At 45.6% G+C, this 25,256-nt stretch overlaps 1 long non-coding RNA gene across 4 annotated transcripts in view; it reads left to right on the top strand.

Moving 5' to 3' along the window:
• Nucleotides 1–7,641: 7,641 nt before the first annotated feature.
• LOC134551072 (uncharacterized) overlaps nucleotides 7,642–25,256 on the top strand; it is a 54,629-nt gene continuing 37,014 nt past the window's right edge. The window contains exons 1-6 of one of the 4 annotated variants that reach the window (XR_010080521.1): nucleotides 7,642–7,816; nucleotides 8,675–8,817; nucleotides 9,470–9,840; nucleotides 11,199–11,350; nucleotides 16,241–16,360; nucleotides 18,037–24,349. This is a non-coding gene — a long non-coding RNA (uncharacterized LOC134551072). Of the gene's footprint in view, nucleotides 7,817–8,674; nucleotides 8,818–9,469; nucleotides 9,841–11,198; nucleotides 11,351–16,240; nucleotides 16,504–18,036; nucleotides 24,350–25,256 lie in introns of those variants that run through there. The other 3 variants (XR_010080520.1, XR_010080519.1, XR_010080522.1) reach the window with 3 other exon arrangements.

The raw sequence follows: 25,256 nt of genomic DNA, 5'->3' as shown, positions 1-25,256 counted from the left end.
GAGCATCAGGGCAGAGGCAGGTTACAGCCTAGGCTATCACCTTGTCCAAAAGAAAGATAAATCAAAAATCTCATCCAGCAGCTGGATTTCTAAAAATTTATTTCCCTGAAGCTGCTTGAGGGCAAGAGATGTTGAGGATGGGAGATATTTGAAGCGGGGGGAGAGGGGGAATTCCTGGGTGCAGAATGATACAAAAATACGGTAAGGGAGCTGCCACTGCCTTGCTGGCTGCCAAGCCGTGGGGCCAGCAAAAGTTGTTGACAGGGAGGGAAGCACTTGTGTGGTTCTGACAGTTTTTAAGCACTGTGTAAACACTGGCAATAAGGATTGACTATGACTGCAATTCTCCTTCATCCATTATATTGCTTTAGATCTACAAAGAGAACCCAGAATGAGTGGGTTTGAGTTTGGTAACCTTGGATGCTGAGTTGGGCTTGGGATCTCCAGCAAGGTTTGTTTCATAAACATGCTGAGCCTCTAGTTTCCCTTCTCTTTCACTTCCACCTTTCCTTCAAAGCTCTCTTTTCTTCAGTGCTTCCCAAACCCCACCAGCCTCTGATGTGTCGGACTCGGATCTCAGGACTTGGCAGCAGAACCTTCCTATGTGCCCAGGAGGTAATGCAAGTCACACCTGTCATTCTGAAGAAGGCATTGCCCATAAATTTAGCGGGACCCCTGAAGGGAACCAGTAGGAGAGGAGAGATGGAAAAAATCAGCCCCCAGAAGAACCCAGACTTCTCCCGGCAGGAATACTGACCTTCAGGGGGTGCGGTGTGTAAAGCACCAACAACATGCGGTGTCATGCATGATACATGTGCCAACTCTCCAGGAGTTTTCCAGGAGCATTCCCAGTTTCTATCTCATATAGAAGTTGATGCTCTGAGCCCCAAAAACCTCCTATTCAGTTCCTCAGGACATGGGCTTGCTGCCCATGGCCCAAAAAGTCTCAGATTTTACAGCTGGCTGGAGGGGTTATGAAAACGTGGAGTAAGTCCAGTCTGGTTTTTATTTCTTTTTCCTTGAGCTGGCTCTTTCTTTATCTTGCTATCCATCCCATGACATCTCTCTTTCCCTTCTCCCATGGCCCCACACCAGAACCAACTCCACCCTTCCCTGAGTGTCCCAGTTAGGAAGCAAAGAGGTAACTACGTGCCAGCTACCTTCTTATCTAGTCACAGTATGTTCCCCTAAGGGAATTTTTGGCCTGGGATTGTGTGTGTGTGTGTTATGTGTGTGTTTTATATGCTTTATTTTTATCACAGAAAGGATAGACAGTACATTATGTCTTCAGTCCAGGAGGTTACACACTAGATAAGAGTCAGACAGATATACTACAACTGCTCCAACCCGTGGAGTTGTGTTCCTGAGATAGCACTGGGAATGTAACAGGTAAACTGTTTCCAACCCCCCACATTTGGGCAGTGGATTTTGTGTCAACAAATCCAGATCCAAGCAGAGATTTCAATGCTGATGTTCCTGCAGACAGAGAATAAAGTCCAGAGTGCTTCCTCTGTTTCTGCCACACTTGTATCTTCTCATAGGCCTCAGTCTCTCATCGCCCCCATCCTGTCCACTCCTCCTCTGGCTTCATTCTCACCCTCTCTGTCCATCTCCAGTCTGGGTGTGTTATGTGGTTCAGTGATCCCCTTGGGCTTATCCAAGAATACATCCAGATTCAGAAGGAAATGGGGGATGTGTGTGTTTAGGCGACAGTGGTGTCAACAACCTCATAGTAGCACCTGTTAACCAAAGCTGGGAAAGGAAATAAAACAAAAAAAGGTATTTTGGCATTAAAAGCTGGAATAAGAGATGGTTTGTCTGTGCCTACTTCTTGCATCCTTCTGGAAACCATCTGGGCTAATTATAATGCTGGGGACTGTATACTAGTTTTTAAAGGATTAAGGGTGAGCGACAATAGTGGGTGATCCCCTCTACAGTGATCACTCCAAAAGAGTGATCCCTTTTTATTCTGTTGTTTCAATAACTGCATCCTTACCACTGAGCCTCAGCTGTGGCAGGCTCCAGTGGGCACCCAGGGTCTTGTTCACAAGCACCATCACTCCTCACAAAGCTTGGGGGCACAAAGCCACTTCCATGAAGCCATTCAGCAAGGGAGGTGTTGCAGAGCCTTTGAGTCATCCCGCAAACTCCTGCTCTCCTTCACCTCCTCGCCCCAAAGCCTTTGTCTTATGCTGTGAAGGTTAACAGCATGTTGCAGCATCACAGTGCTCCTCTGGGGATAGTGACTCTGGGTTTATTTTCTCTGGAGAAACAGATAAAGGTGGCACCAGCTACTACCCAACACTAAAGCTAAATTAGTAAATTTATTGTTCTTTCAAACCTGAGGGATGTGACAGGGGCTGTTTTGGATTTTGATCCAAAGCTTGGCAAAGCTGTGACCTTTGTATCAGCCTGACAATGAGCAATTGCAGCCATGCTGCCCCAGCATCCATCAAATGCAGTGATTTAGTGGCTTGACTGGCATTGTAGAGATAAAAGTCACTGTAACTAAACATTGTCACAAGATGGATGTCTCCCACTTAGAAAATATTGTCTTAACTTAGGCTTTAGTTTCTGGATGTTTCTGTGAGGGTCTCATCCCAGTTGCTGCACCCTTTGCAAATATTACACAGACTTTAACGAATGTATCTTTGTGGCTTACCTGTGAGATAAGAGCAAACCATCATCCTAATTTCAGAGTGAGGGAAGTTAAGGCACCAAGGGATAACCACCAAAGTGTAACCACTCCTTGTGTTAGCTAGCAAGAACCATATCATTTTCAGTTTTCCTGATCAGCTTTTTTGTAGCTCTTTATGCATATTCAGCATGGCTCTGGCTGGCCCCAGGTCCAGTTCCAAAAGCCGACAACCTTGGCATATCCAATCTCTCATGTCTTACACTTGGCAACTTGAAATGAGAGATATGCAACACACATTTCAAAGCTCTAACTCCCTAACTTGTGAGAGTCTGGCATTGCCTTTTTGGTGTCCTGATGCTTCTGTTCATGCCATAGATATTCAGTATAAACTCAAGTTTAAAGTAAAGCTGACATCACCCCTGCAGTGTTATTTTCAAAGACTCCTGTGGTAAGGTTAATTAGGCCATTACACTATCTTGCAAGATTTATAATCACTGACTATATCAAAGGAATTGATCAAACAAATATCAGATTAAGTTCTACCTACGTCTCCCTCAGAAAATTCCGCACTGATTGTTCCAGTGCTACTCATGCAATACAACTGTGGGACAATATTTTCTCTCCTCAAGGTTTTAGATGAGGAAAACCAGAGCTGCCAGAGCCCAAGTCAGCGAAGTCCATGGAGTTCTTACATCCTTCTCCATCTGCATGTGTCCTCAGTCTCAGCCATCTGCTGGGAGTTTGCAGGTTGAGGAGATGGGACAGGAGAATGGTCCCTGCCTCATCACATTGCTGGGTCCAGCTGAACTTCTCTGCAATGAGAAGTTGGTCTACTTGAGCCCTTTAGCAGCTTCTCACCTCCACCTCCAGGGGACATGGGCAGAAGGGACAGATTTGTTCTTGGCTTTTCCTTCCTACCAAAGTCCCCCTTTCTGGTTCAGCTTGTGGCAGAGATTTTTGCTGGACACTAGAACACTTTCAAGATATAAATGAAGTTCTGAGCAATGACTTCTGCTACTCTTACTTCTGCTACCTGGCAAGTAGTTAGAAGCTCCTCCCAGATCTCCCAGCCTCCCAAAGACTCCCCTCATCCACTGTGAGGTTCCCTGTGGCCAGCTCTCCCTGTATGGCAGGGCTTTGCTGGGGTAGCACTGCGGAGCTGGTGAACCCACAGCCCAGGTAAGCTTTTTCCTCCAGCACTTTACAGCTCTGGGACTGTTAAAACTTGCACATTCTTGAGGCTGAGCATCTCACAGTGGTTTTGGGAACAGGTTATTCTGCCTGCCTCTAGCTTGCTTTTATATTTTCAGGTCTCCCAGCTGCTCTGCATGGCCAGCAGGAGGGCTGAGCTCTGCTTCTTCCAGTGTGTGTGGTGGGACTAGGTCCCTACTCTGCCATATAAGCAATAACTTATTGCTCTCCTTGGTGAGGAGAGACTGGCTGTATGCCTGGGCAGTGGGGCTGGGACCCAGTGGGTGCTCCTGCCAGCCAGGGTGTCAGGCAGGGTAGCAGAAATGCTTTCGTTCCAGCTAAGCGGTTGGGAAAGTGTTTTCTTTTCATCCTCTTTCTAATTTTGGGCTCTGAACTCAGTGCTCAAAACACACATACACCCGAGTCTAAAGTCCAGCAGGCCAAGATACATGTGTCATTATGGGGACTGTACAAACAGGAGCAGGGTGGGGGGAAGAGGAGCCAAACAATGGAGTCTCCCTTCTTTCTGCCCAATATTTATTGTGATTTTCATGTATCTGTCCCCGGCTACCCTCAGGCATGTCCAGGGCAGGTAGAGTTTAGCAGCACCTTCCTTGTTTAAGCCAGACCTCCTCTATCCATGCTATTTGACTGTTTTCCCCCTTTTTAAAGTCATTTGTCAGATTTTCCATGATGGAAGATGACACAGGGAGCATCACTGCGGCTGCAACACAGCACACTCCTACCTGTTTCCAGGCTAATGTCACTACACCCCCTCTCATCTGTGCAGCACAAAAACAGGACCAGAAGCACAAAAACAGGATCAGAGTCCTACGTGGGAATGGGATGAGGAAACAGCCTACCCATCCACAAACACAGCCATCTCTGCCTGAAGGATGTGGCCCCAGGACAGGATGTAACCAGGCAAGTAAAAAGCCAACAATTCATGAATATTTTGCAGACAGACCTTGAGATATTTTTAAGTTCTAGTGGAAAATAATATTTGATACTTTGCAAGTTAGTAATAATGCATTTTATCTATGTGACTTTTTCTGCAAGGCAGGCAATGATATCACATTATTGATAGTATCCTTTGTACTATCCATTGGCCTTATTAGCAACACTTCCCGTCTCTTATCCCACTCACTCATGAACTGATTATTCATTCTGCCACAAAGTTAAATGGACAAGAATACAGGTCAGCTGGACCTTGAAAATCAAGGGGTTTGTATTTAATATATTTTCACCTGTAAAGCAAGGCAGTGATATTAACTGAAAGTGGATGCTTCCACAGCGGGTTTCCTCTCTCACCCTTCCCCAAAGAAGAGACCCCTACCCACTGTATTGCACCACCCTGTGTGTCTGCACAGGCACTGGGTACTGAACAGAGGCTGTACTCGCATCAGTGCACAAAATATTATATTCAGCACCCTAAAAAGAAAATTTAAATTATCCTGTCCTGCGAAGTTCCCTAAACATTCTTAAAATAGATTTTTCCATCATTTAGGGTCTTTTGCAGAACCCTGGCTGATGAGGTCTGGGAATCTGCTGTTAATTTGCTCATTAGGAGGTGTTTTTACAATGGCTTTCAGCACTCATGAGTTTTGTACTTTTTCTAAAACACTCACTAAGCTTCCAGTAGCAAACTGCATGAGGAGACGAATGCCCTCTTGGTAGATCCCATTGATCCTCTAAAATCAGCACTAAATCCAGACTCCCCCATGATCTACTTCTGGTCAGGATGGTGCCAAGGCAAGAATCAAACACGTTCACGTCCTCAGATACGCCATGACTGAGAAGTCCTGGGTTCAGAACAGATCTGAAGGAGCTTTTACCTGTCTATCCCAGGAATGCATCCCACTGCCAGCCTGCTGCTCCAGCAGTGAGTCCTGGGCTGTGACGCACACGGAGGAGCAATGTGGCTGGGAATGCCGAGGATGCCACAACAGGAAGCACGGAGACATAACATGTCCAAGTGGGGTAACTGAGGCAGGCAGAGCAGGAATGCGATTACATGACCCCTGCGGGATTTGGCTGAGACGCCAGGGCGTGCTGAGCTCACTCCTCCGTCAGCGGCAGGAGGGAGCGGAGCAGGTCTTGCGGTTTGTGTCTTATCAGATAGACCCTAACGGCATCAGCAAACATTGTGGTTTGGGGTAAGAGGGATGCCAACACATTCCCCAGCCCCTGCTCTGCGTCCCAAAGTACAGCTAGCACAGGGAGAGAGAGCAAGTGAAAGTTTCCAGGGGCACACTGGTGTAGGAGAGGGAGCCACCTGCCAAGGCTTGCCTGGAAGCCAGCAGATGCCAGAAGCTCAGGCTAATTCAGTGTGCAGGCTACAACGCCCTTTATGAGCTCACTCTTCAATGTGATCGGGAGTTTTCCTTTGAAAGAATTTCAGGTTTTTAACTTGAAAATACCACTTTGTCCAAAATGAAACTGTCCGTGGGAAAAAGGAAAAAAAAAAGAAAAAAAAAGAAAAAAAAAAAAAAAATCAATGTCAGCTAATGCAAACAGTCCCTTGCCAGTGGTTTCAACTCTGGGAAATCCTGCACCAAAAATATTTTAGGTTCAGTAACACTGTTATGAGTATAGAGAACATGGAGTAAAAAGACCTTGAGACCCTATTAATAAATCATCTGAGTGTTCTTTCCTAGGTTTTGCAGGTATCTTAAGTGTCTTATGTAAAGCTCTGAGAAAACAAAACTACCAGTTCATCCATATAACATGGCTTGCTCATTCTTCTTCTTTCTCTGCCCAGTTTGGGATTATTCCTATCAGCCCCTTTGCATTTTATACACAGCTTCCCAAGTTCCATCACTTCATTAGGAAACAATTGTGTCCAGCAACACTGGCAAGAGTAGGAGCAGATCTGAGGTGCTTACAGAAAAGCTGGGAATAAAATTTTCAAAAGTTTGGAAAACAGTTCTCAAAGCAATTGGTTTGGGGTGGTACCTGAAGCATCCCTCATGTCAGATCAGAATCAATAAAGGGGACCTCATCAAAACTACTTTGCCTCCCAGATATATTTCCTTTGAATGATTCCTGCTTTTCCCAGGTTGAACACTGCTTATAGGTTAAATGAAGGTAATTTTTTTCCCCTACCTGGAAATACTGAAAATCTTACATGGGTGTCTGAACAAGAAGTGAGATTGCTTCCAGTCTTCCACGCAATTCAGAAGTCAGGATGTTTATTTAACTTTCTAAACTATATGGACCATGTCAGAGCTCTGAGCTCTGCTGGAATTTGTGAAATGGTTGATTATGGGTTTCAGTTCACATCGGAGAGGAGGATTCAGATGACTCTTGCTGCATTTGGTGCATTCATATTCCTGCCCTTGTCCTTCCTGGTTTTAAACTGTCACCTGCCAAAAACATGCTGAGGTCAGGATTCAGCTGGTGGCCTGGCTGGTGGGAGAAGCAAAAACTGGCCTGAACTTCCCTCTTTTAGCTTTGCTTGAGCTTGGGAGTGCTGACTTTGGTGAAAACTTTTTATCAGTCTTCAAAGCTGCTTGCTTGTTACTCAAGGGGCAGAGAGGCAGTACACTCCAGCTGGTTAAACTCACTTCTCTGACCACAAACTTTGACCCCTCCTCAAAATGTTAATTTCTAGTGCCAACCCAAAAAGGGTTGCTCAGCCCCTCTTCCCATATCCCTACTCCGGCTCTTTGATAAATGTAGATATTGCAATTTTTTTTTTAAATCAATTTATGCAACAATCTCTCTTCTCTTGTTGTTATGTAGCTATCAATACACATACAATGCAGAAGCACCTCAGAGTACCTCATTTATTTTTCTTTTACTTACAGGCTGATGTTCCTAAACAGATGGCTGAGCAAACCCAGACTCCAGGCTTTAGTGCTGAGTTTTACTGTGTGGACCTTGGGATGTTTCTGAACTCATTTCTTTGAGAAATGAGGGAAGTCCCAGAGGTGGTTGTGCTGTGAGCAGTTCTGCTGGCTGTTCTCCTTTGCTAAAGCATCAGCCGTGAGTACTCTGACTCCTTTTCCCAGGAGGGACTGACCCGGGTGGAGGTGTAGAATGGCAGGGGAGGCTGCAATGTGCCTGTGTCCCCAGCAGCCCTCGGCTGAGTTCGGATCTGCAGCTGGATGTGCCTTACAGTAGCCCTCAAATGTCTCTTTCTGCTGACAGCTGAAGCTGATGGTGCACGGGGCCAGGCATTGCCTTTGCCCAAGCACTAGTCGGTTTGGCCAAGATCTAAGGCAGGCCTTGAGGCCAGGCTGAGAGAAGAGGCAGGGTGGTGCCCTGCTGTGCAGCCCTTCAGCAGAGAGCCAGCATTTACAACCCTGACCACAGCCGTGCTCCTGCACACAATAGCCAAGAAAACCTGCGAGAACCATAGGCTTGAAACATGCCCATAGGGAAGATGAGTCTCCTCTGGCTCATTAACTCCTGAAAAGACTTTAACCAGGGCCAGCTTGCAAAAAACCCCAAGCCAAGCTCAATAACAGAGACAAGAAGACAGCTGGTTAGCTATAACTAGTGTATTTAGCTACTTCCCTAACCATTGTCCACCCTTATTAATGGTTAAACACTCCCTGTGTCATTGTTTGCTGTTTCTGGCCAATTCAAACTTTTCAAGTGGGAGGAAGAGTGAAACATGGAAGAAAACCAACACCAAAGGCCTGCTTGTATTTTACAAGACACCAAATTAAATGGCACCTCAGATTACCCATAAGTCATTTGCTTTCCTGTTAAGGGACATTTATTAGAATTCAGAAATGCATGAATGAGAAGAGTTCTTAACCTTGCCTTGAGACTGGTGACTGCATGTTTTGCCTCACATCTTCATACTTATATGTTATCTTTCCCTTATCTCCACAGTATCAGAGAGCTTCAATTTTCTGCTTATTTATCTCTGTGGTGTTCTGATGACTTGTTAAAAGAATGAGATCTGACTAACTTGTCCAAAGTCACACAAGAAACTGCTGGCAGCAGAGAGAATTGATGAATTGTTGGCATGGCAGGTGGGTGACCATGAAGCCCTTCTCAAGCACCTCAAATGTCACAGCAGCCCTTTGGCCTTGGGCCCCTGCCCTTCTTGCATGGGAGGGGTGAAACTGCTGGCCTGGGGCCCTCGAGGGTCTGGGTGCCCCGTGGCTGCCCATGCATGGCACAGCTGGAGTCATGGGGGCTTTCCCTGGCCACGGGGCGGTGGCAGGTAACTCATGCCCCTGCTCAGCCACTAATGTCTCTGTCCTTCACCAAACTGAAACTGCTAAGAGGAGCAGATCTGCTAAACCACATTCTTTTTCTCTTTCAATCAGGTGTTCAATAAGGATTAAGACAAATCTACTCCCTTAATTTCTTACTTCCCCTGTTCCTACTCCTGCCCAGTGGCCATGAGATTCTGTTTGAACCAGAGATGAACCTCCTCTAGTAGATGAAGACCCATATCCAACCTTTGCCTCAGACTTGAACCAAACTTAACTTGACTCTTCAGTTGAGTTTGAAAAGTTCTATCAACATTTTATTCAACTTTCACGTTCCTCTGCCCTCTTTGGGATTTGACTGGAGGTAGAGGCACCAAAATACCCTGAGGAATGCTGTCTTACAGTAATTTCTGACCCTGCTGATTAACCAATCTTTCTGATTCTGGTTAACTCTGTTCATTTATAGGCCAAAAACCCACTTGGGCAAGATTCAAACTAACATCCAGGCCAGCAGCTTCAAATGCTCTCATTCACAAGTGTTCAGTCAGAAATCTCTCTTCTGAGTTTGGTGGCTCCAACATCAAAGGTACAGCATTTTTCATTGCATGACCACACTGACATCACCACTGCAAAGCCTGATGTTGGATGGAATGAGCAAATCCTGCCAGTTTTCACTGTCTGAATTTGGCAGCATGCAGAGGTTGTGTGATGAGCTCTACCGAAGGTGAGGTGATGTTGGACAGATGTGACAACCCCTCTGTCATATGTGGCACTCAATAACCTGACCTCTGGGCCAGAGGGCAACACTGAGACTGTCTGGGAGTCCATCACTAAATGGTCAGTATGTAAATAGCTTTGTGGGGTTTTGTTGTTGTTGGTTGGTTTTTTGGGGTTTTTTCTCCTTCTTGCTCTTTTATCTGATGGACAGCCTGGTTCACACAACAGTATGCTGGGAAGGTGGGCAGATATGAGTGCTCTTCCATGCAAAGACATCCAATATTTTCTCTTGGGCTCTCTTTCCTATTCCAGTGCTGATCTACCACCATATGCTCCCACACATGCTGCTGTGGTCCCTGTCTTGCCCTGAGAATTTACTGAGCCTTGGATGGGCTGAGGGAGGTATGAGAGCATCAGGACCACCCAGTGCATGGCTGGCACATGTCCTTATAGCACTCAAGCATCTGAGAAACAAAACATTATGCAGGAGATAATGGACATAACAGGAGATAATTTTGCAGACAATTAAAAAAATCAGCCAGTGACATTTCAGCCAGCCAGGATGTCTTGAGCAGCTTCCACCTGCCTAGCCCTGCCATTGAGATAAGGCCCTTCTTGCACGGCAAGAAAAGTAATTGAGCAGCCAGAGGGAAGTGGCGGTGAACATTGTCATGTTTAACATCTGTTAATGAAAGATCATTTAACCAACTGCAAAAGCAAGAATGGTCACTATTTCAGCTTCCCAAACTCATAGTGCTGCAGCACTTCTCAGAATTGTGCTTCCTGTAGGACAGCACTGCTGGGGTGAAAGGGCAGTTTGGTTTCAAGCAGATTATTGCTTCATAGCACAGGGGATACAAGGACTTCAGGGCTTGAGTCTGAGCTTGACAACACCCCCAATACATGTCAGATGTCCTAGTCCAGCCTCCAGCCTTCCTTCCCTACCACAACAGCATAAGAACAAACCAGCCAGAGTTGTTGCTTAAAGGGAGAGCTGACTGATACCATTCTGATGGTGAAGCACATGCATCTGGATGGGTGCTGTGTACAGCAGGACCCTCTGTTTCTTGAGAAAGAGATGAGAGATCAATTATGGGGCATGAAAATGGTGATGCCTCCTGCGGGACTGAGAGAGCATTAGATTCCACTGCTCTGCCTCAGGCAAAGAACAGGCAAGTCCTTAAGGAAGCTACTTTGCTTCCTTGTTGGTTTTTTTCCCACTTCTCATGGGAGAGAGGGTGAGGGGTGAGTCCCAAGATTACCATCTCCCTGCAAGCAGCAGCCACATCACCTCCACCATGCTCTGAAACCAGATGAAGATTGCAGGTGCATTGCCTGGTTGCCCTCATAGAAGATGCCTCATAGAAGCCTCATCAGCTAATTCATCTCAGTCCATAGGAAAATCATGATGGAGTACAGCTGTTTCTTTATCTCAACTGACTTCTCTTTCTCCCTTCTCCCTTCCTGCAACTGCCCAGGTTGTTTGGTAGCACCTCCACTGTAGTGTCAGTGCCAGTGTGCAGCGGGAGGGGATCTCATCTCTGAACAATGCTGGAGTGGGAGGTGGGAGTCAGCACTCTTCTTCCAGCAGATACCATCCAACCTTAACCTCCACCATCCAGATTTGCAGGTCAGTGCCCCAAAGCGGTGTTCCTCCTTGACTCTGATGCTTCTACCCAAATGATCATTTTAGCTGGTAAAGAATTTTTCTAACATATAAAGAAACAAAGACCTAGCAAACCAAAATATAACTAGTGCCCAGCTGCCTCTTTATCTGACTGTGCTTTATTTTCACAAGCTGAAGAACTTCATGGTGCCAGGAGGGATGTGATAGAAGTTCTTTGTCTCATAAATTATTTTGGCCCAGTTTTTCCCCAGGAGATAGGACTTGAGAGCAAGAGCTGGCAGCATGGGTTCTGCTCCCAGCTTTGGCACTGACCTGCTGCGTGACCTTGGACAACTCACTTCACCTCCCCTGAGCTTCTGTTTCCCCTCCTCTCCTTTGTCTGCCTTGTTTATTTGGACTGTCAACTCCTAGAGAAAGGAATTCAGCCTCCGTGGCAGCTTGAAGATTGCATAGCATGACGGGAGCCCAATCCGACTCGCTTCTGGGAGGTACCACAGTAAAAACCTCATAATGATGACTAGAAACTAGCATTTGCTAAACAATTGTATGGGAGTTTTTGCTTATTAAGTGACATACATGAACTAGCAGAACATCTCTGACAGTTCAGAGAGCTTGTCCAGGGACAAGGACTGTTTTTGTTCCTTTTCCATGGCCACACTGAAGATCATATCTACCAGCCCCATAAATATTGACATCTTCTCCCTGTCCCAGCTGTACAGTGGGAGGAGTGGGAAGCATCTGGCAAGGAAAAGGGAATGTTTATTGGAGGTAATGAAGAAGGCTTCTCTTGGAGTCCTCCCACTTGCAAACATCTGGATAGATAACAGCTCTTGCGAGAAAGGTTAAAAGAGCTGGGGAGGCCTCCTGGAAAGGGCAGGGAAACACTCCACTTTGGAGCTGGTTAGCACCAAGGGCAGAAAGGTGGAGAGAGTCTGTGGGGGCTAACACAGGCCCTGTCACCCAGAAGTCAGGGATGGAACAGGCAAAACCAAGACCACCAAAAGCCCATGGGGCAGATCATCTTTAGGTGAAACCACAAGAGCCTTAATTCCAGAATACACCTCTTTCAGGCAAGTGCTGCACCTTTGAAATCCATTTTACCCTCTGGATGGTATCAAAAGGTGTAATGGAGGGCTTGCCATTGCATTTGTGGCTCTTGAGGGGACTGCTCAGAGTCTCCCTGGCAGTGCCACTGCTGCCCCTCAGCCAAGAGCATGGCCTTCTCTTCCCGCTAAGTGACCCACAGCTGGTACACAAGGACATCATGATAGGGCAAGGATCACGTCGTTTGTGCTACACGCTGCTCCACAGATATAGCTAAGAGCAAATTGTTTCTCTAACATGCCAAGGATGCTTTCAAAAACCCTCTTACCCCACTACCCCTTCGGCAGCAACCCTGCAGCTTGGCAAACTCCACTGGAACACTTGTCTGCTTTTAAAATATCTTGAATGTATTGCATGTATTGGCCTGTCATTGGTTTTCTCAAGCCCCAGCGATGCAGAGGGGTCTGCTGGGAGCAGTGTGGAAAGCAGCTCCTTAAGTGATGCTTTCCAGTTGACAGGACTAGAGGGCAGGCGCTACCTGCTGTTAGGGGAGAAAGCCAATCCAGTTGTTAATCCATCAACTAGAGCCAATGCAGAATTGTTTCCCCCAGTGCTGCTTTCCAATGCTTTGTCCATTTATGCCTCTGCTGGTGAAGGTCCTTCCCCTGCCTGCCCCCTCAGGAGCATCCATTTGGGATAAGTTCTTCCTACCCTGGCAGTGCCTGGGAGTGCACAGAGGCTTTTTCTGTCTCCAGATGTGTAACAGGTGGTATAAAAAAGGGCACAAACATAGGAAGGATGACCTAAAAGAATAAACACCACCTGGCCTTAGTTCCCAACTCCCCACTGCAACAGGAGCTTTGGAAACTCAAGAGAGGAGCACGCATGGAAGAGTGATGCTCAGGTGCAGAGCGAGCAGGAGTGAGGATCCCCCTGTGCACTGCCACTGATGGTGTTTACAGATCTGTGTTCTGCCACTGCATCCAGCTTGCTGCATAGCCCGAGGCCATCACCACATGAAACAGGTGAAGGGCAGTGGCTGCATATTCAAAGAAAACATAATAAAAGAATAAAAAAGTCTGTTTTTCACAGCTTGCAGGTTGAAGTTAAGTAGTTACTTCTTTCCATGGCAGTCGCTGGGGCTCAGAGACCACCACAGACAGGCAGTTGCCAGGGTCTGAAGGGTGAAATTCCTGTGTCTCAGTCTCCAAATTCTTCAAATAGTCCCTTCAATTTTTATGTTTTCATAAAGGCATGGCCTGCTGCTGGGTGACCTGGAAGAGGCATCACAGTGCTTTGTCAGCACACTCGCCTCACTGCAGAAGCTAAGGACCAAGTTGTCTTATTAATCATTTAAAAAGTGGGGAGGAAAAAAAAAATAAAAGGCACAGTTCTGGCTAATTGTAGGGGGGAAAAATGGGGTCAGAGTTCATTTTTTTCTCTGCTGTCGCTTCACAGTTCACTGGCTGACAAGGAAAGCAAGATAAGAAGAGACTGGAGATAGTTCAGGGAACAACCTCCCTCTCCCAAGGAGAAGTGGGGGAGTTCAGCTTTCTGATATGGATGGAGAGGCGACTGTGCTGGATGTTAAGCCACAGGACTTGGCAGAGGGGATGCCATAAGCTGCTCCAAGAGGGAGTGGGGGGGTTTGGCATGGTGCACATGGAGCAAGCATGTCTCATTTTTTGCCACCCCATAAATGTACTGACGTTGGTGCTGCTCGCAGGGAAGTCTGAGCTGAGAGGAATTGGGAGCCTCCTGCACCAGCAGCTGTGCAGGATTTCAAGCAGATACATTTGATTGAATCTAAGCCTCATGGTTTATCCACTTTCCATTTTTTGTTTGTTTGTTTCTTTTTAATTTAACATCTATGCAAAAGTATAGATTGGAGGGGAGAGCAGAGCCCTGGTGCTCCTTCCTGCTCTGACACTGGGCTGATGATACAGCAAAGCCTGCCAAACCACCCTTCCCTCATTCCGTCCCCTATGGCCGCTCCCGCTAAGAGCAGCAACTGCTGGAGTAACCAAGACCTCCTCAGGAGCGTGAGATCCAGAATCATTCATTTTATGGGGCCCTCCTGCGAGAGCAAGGGATTTGTTACCCTGATTCCTGCTGGGGAAGCGCTCCCACAGCCACAATGTGAAACACAATACAGCACGGACTCTGACATTCAAGCTGGGTTATTTGAGGCAAGTTTGTTACACGGGGCCTACGCAGCACAATTCCAGCAGTAATTATCCAGGCTCCTTGCACCATTCTGGCCGGTTAAATGCTAACTCTGGCCTGAAAGCGCAAAGTCACCAGGAAAAGCCGATGTGCCGTGCTTGGCTTTAGGGGTATAGGGGGAGGAAGGGGGTCAGGAGAAGGAATCACAACCAGGGGTGGCTGTTTAGTGAAGACCCCAGTGCTGGGGTCATGCTCTGGGGCTGGGATGTTTGCCTCTGTGAGCATTAGCAGTGGAGTATGGCAGATGGCTTGGAACTTTCTTCAGCAGCGGCACTCATGGAAATTCCAGTGTTAATGAGAGGTATGCTTCCTGCTACAGAAACTGAAGTGATGCCTAAAATTCCCTGCCTAAAGGTCAGGCCAGGGGATCACAACTGTGAATGTGAATCTCTGTCACAGGGCTATTTAGCTTAGGGAGACTTATCTGCAAGAGGTTGCCTTAAGGTAGGATCAAAACTAAGGTCCTGAAAGTCTTTCTTTCCTCAACTGAGCATGTGCAGAGCAGGCAGGGGTTGCCGGGGAAGTGTGAGGTGAGAAAGCTGTTGTCAAACTCTTGTGAGAGGTTAACCTGGTTCCTGAAGGTTGCACAAGCCTCCACCAGCAACACAGGTGGTGTGGCAGAGCTGAAGGCTGAGCAGGTAAAAGGCAGGTGGGCCACTTGTGCCAGTCCCCAGACAAACATGAATAACTTCCAGCACAGCCAATTCCACCGTACTTCAAAACAGAAAACAACTCCTGAAGAGCCTTGGAATACTAAGACATGTAAGCAGGAATAGTGGATAAAAAGGGCTGAACAGAGGACTATAAACATCTACAAAGATATGTTCTCCTACCCCTCCAGCCAGTATACCCACCCCTTCCCTTCCCAGCCTTATTTTCCACTAATGCAGGATAATTCCTAATTGCTTTTGCTATGGAAGTAATGACACATCGGGGTGTTTTTTCTTTCGATTGGGACAACAATCACGACCCTTCTGCATTTAGACATGAAGGAAGAGGAGGAAAACAGTCTTGTTTTCAATAAGACAGGGTCTCTTCCTCCGTTGCTCAACTGCCCATTTGCACAAGGCTTTCTGGCCCCGTAGTAGCCTGTTTCCCTGGAGAGTACAGTCAACATGGGGAGGCAAGGCAGTGTTGGAAGGTAGCCTGAGGATAACAGGCGTTATAAAGAGGAATTTTTTTCCCTGCTGTTTTTGTTTGTTTTACCACAGAGGCTCAGAGGAGCTGGCCAAGAGCCTCACACAGCAGGTGCTGCCTGGGAATGCAAGGGGAGCAAAATTCCTACTAAATGGAAGCATTATTTGACACCACTGCCTTTCGCAATCTCTTTCTTTTGTTTCAGACAAACTCCAAGGCCTCCTGGGCTTTGTGGTCAAAGCTGAGTTGGACTCTTCTGCAGGGGAGGAAAGGGAAGTAGTAAGGGTGTCCCCAAACATGCCAAACACTTGGGTGACAGAGACCAAGCCTTCTGGAAACAATACTGCTGGGTTCCCACAGAAGTAGCAAGAGGGCCAAGAAAAAAAAGAAAAATCACCTTTGGCTCCCTCACAGAAGTGTTATACCTTTTTCCTTTTTCTTCTTTTCTTTTCCTTTTTTTTTTTTTTTTTTTTTTTTTAATTGAAGGAGAGGCTGAGCCTGCTCACCCACACCAAAATGCTTTTGACATTTGGAGATCTTCAGGAGTGGGTTGCTCTGGCCAGCTTGCTGTTGTGTACCATGGCTGTTGCAAGACTCAAAGAGACAGTAAGTGTGGCTAAAGGAAAGCATGATAACTCCTTCCTTTACCAGAGGCTTCCCCTGTAGCTCAGTCCTTCAGCTCCTCTAATTTTCTTTTGGACTTCAGCTCCTTTCCCAGTAAAACTGTGAGAATCCATGGGGAGGGGTGGGGGGGGGTGGTATAATATATCAGCAGCATGGGATGTGTAACTATTTCATAAATGATGGATCAGTGTTAAAACCCAGAAAGAAGAAAGTCGGAATCTTCCAGAAATGTCTTTGCCACAGACTTTACATCCTTGTAGTTTTTCACAAGCAGCTAGACTGCCTCTGTCCAAATGCTCTGCTCCTACCAGCAAAAATACTGTCTCAGAGGAAGCCTTTTGGATACCATCAGTTGCCAAAATGACCCCACAGAAGTGATAGGTCATTTTCAGAAGCCTTTGAAAGGTGCAGTAACTGGCCATGCCTGTGTGTTCAGGCATGTCTGTCTCATGGCTGTCCTCGAGCAAAGGGACAGTGTTCTGGTTAGCTTCACACCTTGCATGCTGGCGTTGTGCTCACTGATGGGGAGCCCTGGGGTGCTCCTCCAAGGCTAGTGCTATTAATATTAATGATTTTCTCCCCCTTTCACACTCTGTGGCTCCTGGGGGACCAACATCCCCAGCCTGGATGCTTTTAAACAGTGCTGTGTGAGACTCAGCCACATTCCTTAGCTGTAAGTCGTCAGAATCACCCACCAGCTCTCTAAAACAAGTTCAGAGCATGACTTGCAGCCACACAGATGACGCAGCTCTTCAGGCCCAGAGGTAAAACCTAGAATATTAACAACACAGTGGATAGGTGGTACCCACATTCCACTGGCATTTCTCCCTGCCAGTATCCAGCAATTGCATTCCTCAGCCCAAACAGCAGCTTTCTTGAATTTCTTGTACTGCAAAAGATGGAGAAATCCATGTGAGACAAGTATCTGATGCTTCCCAGCTCTTCCACTGCTATTTATTGAGTACACTAAAATTAATGAAAACCAAAGACACTTGAATGGAGTGCAGAAAGTCATAAAGTTCAGAAAATGAAAATTGAAATGAGCCTCTTTCAGAGGGCCATTTGTATATCATTAAAATTTCTGCCCACTCAGAAAGGAGAAGGAAGCAAAACTTAAAAGCTTCTGGTGTAAATTTGCAATGGTGAGAAAAGTATGTCCTTGACAAATAGCCAGAAGGACAATCTACTGCCATGATCAAGCTCTTCAGGATCAGGAGTTCCAGTGGATGGTATAGCTACTGAAAAATAGCAAGGATGCAGAATAAGGCGGCACAAATAGTTTCAAAGATGGAAAATATTCCTTGATGGTGTAAAATGCAGATTTATCTCCATCTCCAGTTCGAAAGGGGATGGGGAGAGCTTAATAATGTACAACACATCTGTGCAGAGAGATGGGTGAGGTGTTCAGAAGTCCTTTGGCAAGGCTGGTTAGAGCCCTTGTTTCAGCAAGAAATGTCTGTCTGGTTTTTACATCAGCAAGTTCAATTTCTGTTCATTTTTCTAACTGAAAGTATTTTGAAAAATATTTTTTTAAATATCCCAAGTGAATTTTTTCTGTATTAGTTAAGGACAAATGATAATGCGAACAACAGTGCAAAAAGTTTTCAAATAACTAAAACTGCAGTAAAGTTGACTCACAAATACTTTTGATATATCAGCTTTTTGTCCAGATGCCAGGATTAAAAAAAACCCAACTCCAAACTTTGAAGAATGTGGTGTGCCAGGCAATGCCGCTCAGTTATGAGGCAGAGAAAAGTGTAAAGCTGATGGCTACGTGTGAAGCCAAACAAAAGTGAATTGGAAATGAATCACATTTTTAAATTAATGTGAACTTCGAAATTCAAGTAATTTGATGAGTCTCCAACTACTGATGCATTCATATTCCCATATATTGGTATGTCCGGAGCTGGATGTTTTTCTGGAAGATGCAGCAAAGCTACTGGGCTCGGTACTGGGCTAATTGACTGCAACTGAATGGCTTTGAAATATAGGAAGTCATACCAGATGTTTTCATAGTTCCTTCTGGTCTTAAATCCTGTGATTCTATGAATGAATTTCTGAATCTGAGAAATCTGAGTTCCGGAGAATACAAACATATGAGTAGAGTTATACTTCTGGCCTCCACATCAGAAGAAAGATACCGAATGTGCATTGTTGTGATAAATCAAAGAAGCAGCTAAACCAGAGCTGTAATAAAAGTCAACTGCAGATCTTTGTGCAGAAACTGGTCATATGTCATGTGAGGACAAGGTTCGGAGATGAGATTTCTCAACATCTGAAATGACTTCTTCTGGAAGCAGCCCCTTCCAAGCACTGTGGTGGAGATCCTCCTCCAGACTTGGTCTTCTGTGCCACACAGGAGCTTGTTTGACAAGTGACGATCAGTGAGGCACTGAATGCTGCTGACCACAGTGTAATTGAGATGAGCATCCCTGCCACGAAAACCAGCAGTGAGGCATTCAAGTCGAGAGAAAGGGTTTTGTTTTGCTGGGCTTCCTTAAGGGGAAGCATGTCAAAACTGAGGAAACTGAAATCCACAGTCAGCAAGAAAGCTTACTCAGCCATGGTCTAAGCACAGTCACACCAACCATGTATCCACCCACTCCCCTGCTCAGAAAAAGGAAGAAGTGCAGCAACAACAACAAAAAAATCTCAGAATTATGATACTTCTGTGTCATTTAATAACACATCTAAGCAATCTGATACATTCTGGGAGGAAATCCACTGTACACGCTATAACTGAATTCACATGACGTGAGTGTATCACCACTGAAATGCCTTCTTGCCAGGCTCTGAGCATCTCCAGTTTCCTGCTCTCATCTCTCTTTGCTGTGCCTCTGGCTCTAGCTGGAGAAGGCATCAGAGTGGGCAGGACCCACCTGGGACCCAACATGTCTCATCAGCACAACTTGGGGTGGTTCCTAAGTTGCGTGGTTGATCACTGTGATGTAAATCTCCCTCCTTCATGCACAGAGGATTCTGGACCCTTGCACCATGGGCCCATTGCTTTAAAGAAAACCTTTGAGAAGCAGACACTTGGTTTGAATGAAACCAAAAAAGAGCGTGCGCTGCCAAAATTCTCCAGTGAAGCACCCTTATTATATAATACCAGGCTACATGTGTTGTGCAAAGTGCTGTCTGTCATTTGCAGAGGGCCCTCGATGCTCTAACGTCACCACCAATGTCACGCAACACTGAGTGAAGCAATGAGCACGGCAATGTCACCAGGAAATACATAATGCCAATGACAGTGGAACTAATGCAGAGGCGATTATCCTTACATTATTCAGCACTTCCAATTGCTCTCTGTTTTAAGTGGCCATATGATGTAATAATATATAAATACTGTAATGAAGAGTTTATTTATAGCCATCCTCAGTGTTACTGGTGAAAGTATTAATGCATTTTTCCCACGCTATGTTCATTGACCGCAGCTGTGCAACCCATTTTCAAAGGACTGTGTCAAAAGAGTGTTTAAGCCATTCCTCAGTCAGAGGAACAGGTGAACAGTTAATGCAGCAAAGGAAGTAGTCAGCTTTAAATATGGGAATGAAAAAACCTAAAGAGAAAGTGAAGAAGTGTGGGTGAAGAGAGGACATGCCTCAAATGGAAAAAGAGGGTTAAAGTGTCTCTAAAGCTGGCAATTACTTTCCAGCCTGGGGAGCAATGGAATCCATGGAGAAAAAACTTGCACCTAGCTCTCAGTTAAGACATGAGAACTGATGGATGGAGCAGGGGAAGTGATCAGATCTTGGACCAAAAGCAGCTTCAGGTCTTACAAATATGGAGTGATGCCATTCACACTGCCAGAGTTGCTCTCAATTGCAGTGTTTGCCTTAATTGAGCTTGCATTCCTGTATAATCCTTCACATCCTTTAACTTTCCAAACCACCCTGGAGCCACCAGTAGCTTCCAGATGTTTTTTCCTCCTCCCTGAGGATGGTATAGAGAGAAAAACAGCAAGTCTTGAAGGTGCAGGGTTTCAGAAGGACTATGTGGCTCTTGCAGAGACACACAACTCTCCCATTCCTACGCTCCATCTGCAAAGAGACTTCCCTTTCACTGTAAACACAGTAAAAATGGGAAAAAGCGGAAAGAAAAATTTTTACTTGTGGGAGAAATGTGTGATCTCATCACTGTGAAGTGTGGATTTTTTGGTGTGTGTAGGAGAATCCACAATTACCTGGAGAGACAAAGTGGTGGAGATGGGGCTTCTGGCTCTCTGGCCTGCTTTCCTCCTGTGCTGCACCAGGTCCTGACCCCCTCCTAAGCCCCTCCTGTTACTGCAGCTCCATTGCTGACCTAGGAAGAGATGCTTTTCAGAAATTCACCTGCTACCTGCATTTCCCTATTTAGGAAGGAGCTTTCCCTGTCTTTGACATGGCTCATCATTCCTTGCAGGGTGTACCATGTATTTCCTTTAAAGGCTCTTTAAGTGTTGAAAACAGGCCTGGGCTTGTAGAGAAAATGTCAAAATTTCTTCATCCAGATTAGGACTTCCTCATTCATCTTTCTTAAAATTTGCCATTCCCGGAGCACGAAAATCCTGTGTATGCATGTGGGCTTTGAGTGTGAAGCAGAGCAAGAAATGGGGCAAGAAACGGAGTGACAGCAGGAGGGGATGTATCTTCCTCCACTGCATTGGCGTGCTGCCAGCAAGCGCAAGAATCTGCCTTTTTTTCCCTGTTTCACAACAGAGCTGCGCTGTAAACAGCATTCATCACACAGGGAGTTCCACTTAGAAATGGGTGAATGTTAGAAAAATACTATTTACAAGTCCTCCCTCAAATAAAAACCGTGAGTTTATTTTGGCACCGGCAGCGATTCTCCTAGTGATTGCTTCTGGCAAGTGCTCAGGCAGGTACAACAACACTTGCTGAAATATTCAGAGGATGTGTTAAGATATTTGTGTAAATATGAACTGTGGGACAAACTCTTGTGCAAATCCATGCAGTGAGGGGTTTGCATAACTGGTTCTGATTGCTCCTTGTGGGTTCCAGACTCCTTGAATCAAAGTGGAGAAGTTCTGCCACATGACAGAAGTAAACAGGGACACACGCAGAAACTCACCAAGAAAAGTACAAATGAAAATTATCCAAAAAAAGGCAACAACAAATAGTTGAATTGCAGTCAGGCTGCATAGTTTACAAGCAGCCCAAAGACTGAGAAACAGCTAGAGACACCATTCACGTAATAACGGCGTGTCAAACACATCTGTAAAGTTCCTACAGTTCATCTGTAGCATTTGCAAACAGCGGCCTAAGTTCAACTGGATTTACTTGGAGCAGTTCATGAGATTAAAATCAAGAGAGCATGCAAATATCTTACTGGAACAGCGCCAGGAGACAGGACTACAATTGCATGGTTAATTGAATTTGGCAAGCCGTCGCCCAGCTATATTTCCTCCGGGATTGACATGTGTAGTGGATTGACTGACACTGGAAGAATTAAGGAAGAAAAAGGAAGAGCTGACCCTGTGGGCTCACCAAGGTGGGCAGATGGGCTAATGTTTAATAGGTGGCACCTACAAGCAGACATCCAAGGCTGATGTCACCTCAAACTGTCCCCCATCTTCCAAACACTTCTCTTGATGCAGACGGAGACTTAACCATATGCTGGCTGTAACTGGTGTGTCCACATGTGAAAGCAATTGCAGGGCTGGAAGGGCTCGGATTCTGTTTTGTTTGCGTTGTTCATTATCTACAAATGTAATTACCAAGGGATAAATTAAATTAGGTTGTAGCATTATTTTGAACATCTTTTCTGGTTTGCTTTACTTCAGATTTTCTGAGAGGCCAGTGTTTATAGTTAAAAGTACAACTTGGCAGAAGTACAATCAGGAGTGAGCAACACATACCACAAACAAAACCATTAAGACCATTTAGAAAATTTTTGCAAAAGACAATCAAGTGTTACGGGACTAATTTCCCACTTGGTCACCATGATTTTATGTCAACATTAACACCATTGACTTCAGCTGAGCCCTACAGGCACAAAGCTTGTGTGATGGGGTGGGAAACTGGCCCAGTTTAGGATTATGTATATCGTATTATTTAAAAGGCAAAGAAACAAATCCCAGGAGTGTGTAAGTATGCTGAAGTCTCTGAATGTAGGCTTTTCCCGCTGAAATCAAAACCAGAGCATCTGTGTACTGGGAGGAGTGGAATCAGGTGTCCTCTACCTGCCATTGGCAAGGCATGGCCATCAACAATGCACTTTTTGGGGCTGGATGTAGAGTGCAGGACAGGATGGATGCTCTGGAAAATAGAGAGATGACTAAAGAAAAAGGTGTGTCTTCCTCCCTAAGAATCTCCTCCCCCAGTCCTAAATACCTTCTTATTTCTCATTACTTCATTCACTAGGATCTATTTTTAATGCTTCTCAAAATAGTAATATTTTTTTCCCATATGTGTATGAATATAGAGATACGTAAACCCAAAGAAAGGCAGGAGGTGTGTTCTACCTGGTTGATCGTTGTTTTGGGTTTTTTTCATTTTAAGCCTTTGGAAGTGCAATTATATTAGACATGCTGGGCTGGCCACTAGGATGAGTAAAACAGTTTGGAAGAAGAAAAGATTTGTGAATATTTCAGGATAATTACTAACAGTTAGTCCCAGACCCAGAAAAAAGATCTTAAAAAGAAAAAAAAAAAAAAAAGCAAAGAAAAAGAGAAAAAAAGAGTTTCGCCTGTTACTGATTTCCTTTTTGGTTTCAGGGGCCATTGTTTGTTTTAATGACCGGAAAAGAGAGCTGTCAGAAGATATTTGCATAGTGCAAATAGGGTCACAAATCAGAGGGGCTCTGGAGATCATGTAGCAGTGGGCCGGCACCCATCGGTGTGCAGCTATGAGAACGAGGTTGTTTTCTGTAGTAATGGGGAAAAGCTGATAGTTTTTCCACATGCAGTTGAGGGCTCAAGCAGTTTTGGGGAAGAAAAGCTTCCCGCTTGCAGCAGGGTCTGCTGGGCTCTCATGAAGGCGTTGCTGTTTGTTTATTTTCTTAGCTGTGTGCTTAAGATGCATTCTTTGAAAATTTAGCTGATGGGTCTGTTTGTATAGACTGCACTGCTGGTGAGTTAGACCAGGGGTTTGTGTTCATTTGGGAAAAGAGAAAGAATCCTGGCCATCAGAAATGTTTACTATATCAGGAAATGAATTCACTACTTGAGGGTTCCAGTGGATATAAAACAAAAATTAAAACAAGAGCCTTGTATAAACCCACTTGGTATTGTCTCCTCCATAAACAACCCCATACGTGACAAAGCTCGGAGTGAGTGAGAGAGGTAGTTTTATTGGGGCATGTGGAAGCGAGTTAATTGCTGTCGTTTTTTGATTTTTTTTGCACATGTTGGTGAGTTTGAAGTGAAATCTGGTTGTCTTTTCTTTCTCCCATTCCAGGGAGAGCTGAGACTTTGCTGAGAAATAACACTAGGCAAAATGACTTCAAGCTGTCACCATTACACAACCTAAACTTTATTTCTTCATTAATGCATTACAGAGCAAAAAAACAATGAGAGCATTCCTCTGGAATGTGTATTTACTGAGCACAAAATGATATGTTTACTGAAATAGCAGTTGCTGCCGGGTTACCCAGTGGGAGAGAGCTCTCTCTTACCACACAGGTCCGAGATCCCGGTGCTGCTCTGCTCCACGGCCTTCGACGCCAGTGATTCCCCCCTTGCCAAGAGAGTCCTGTGGGAAAAAAGGCCCAGCATCATCCAGGGGCACCTTTCTGGTGGTTCCCACAAGCCCTGGAGGAAAGGGGAAAAAGGAGAGGGATTTCAAGGCATCCCTTTCTGGAAAGAGCATGAGTCAGAGGAGAAGGGGGTAAACCCAGGATTTCAGGGGGGGTGTCAGCGCTTCTCTTGCTGTGGGAGTGGGAGAAATGCTTGGGGAAGAGGACAGGTGCTGGTGCCATGTGAATGAAGACTCCCTCCCCAAAGAGTGGGCAGAGGTGGTGGCTGGGGAGTGACAGAGCAGCTCCTGGGTACAGCGCACTGAGGGGATGTGCCACAGGGGGAAGGGTGGGAGGGCGGGTGATACCCTTTGTGGTCACAGTAAGGACAACACCGTTCCTGATGGTTGGGATGAGATGGGCGTGTTGTGAATGCCCCAAACAAAATCAGCCAGGGAAGGGAAGAAAGGGAGTTAGATAGACAAAGGCAAGTAAAATCAGTGAGGGAAGTTTCTCCTTTATCCCAAGAGTCAAAGCAAACTGTGTGTGTGTTAGTACACATGTACATATGCACACACAAACACCCTCCTATGCACCCAGTCTCCTAAATTCAAAGGCAGTTCATTCTTTTCTTTTTATTCCATTAGGATTCAGACAGCAAGAAACCCCAATAATTAAGGAGCTTTTGCTGAGTACAGCTGCCAAGCAGACATCAGGTTGGCTGCAGCACTGTTTGGTGTGGATATGGCTCTCCAGTGATTCATAACCAGCCCAATCGGAACAGGGTTCATCAGTGCCCCGACCAACAAAAACACAACTGCAGTGTTTTCATTTTTTTGCCTTCTCCTTTAAAGAGAAATACACACACACATGCAGAGGGAAAACAGAACTAGAGAATGCTTTTTAACCTGGTACAGCATATTACACTAATTAAGGGATGCTGTTACTCATGCATCATTCACTACCCTGCCAAAACTTGGAACAAACAGTCCCTACAATCTTGATCAGACTGTCTGAGCTGAACTTTGTAGAGTTTTCCAACCTGAAAAAGCCCAAATAGGAAACATCCTTCCCCACTGCTAAGTCCTGTATTGGCAGCATACTGGGCAGTGTCCTTCCCCTCATCTGCTTCTCTAATGATATTTTTGTCCATCAGTGACTGCAGGGCAGGTGAAGGGGTCTGCAAGTGTCATGAGCTGTCATC

Source organism: Prinia subflava, chromosome 5 (genome assembly GCF_021018805.1).
Source record: "Prinia subflava isolate CZ2003 ecotype Zambia chromosome 5, Cam_Psub_1.2, whole genome shotgun sequence".
Taxonomy (NCBI): domain Eukaryota; kingdom Metazoa; phylum Chordata; class Aves; order Passeriformes; family Cisticolidae; genus Prinia; species Prinia subflava.
The sequence above is the reverse complement of the archived record's forward strand: the minus strand, read 5'-3'. Positions and strand labels throughout refer to the sequence as shown.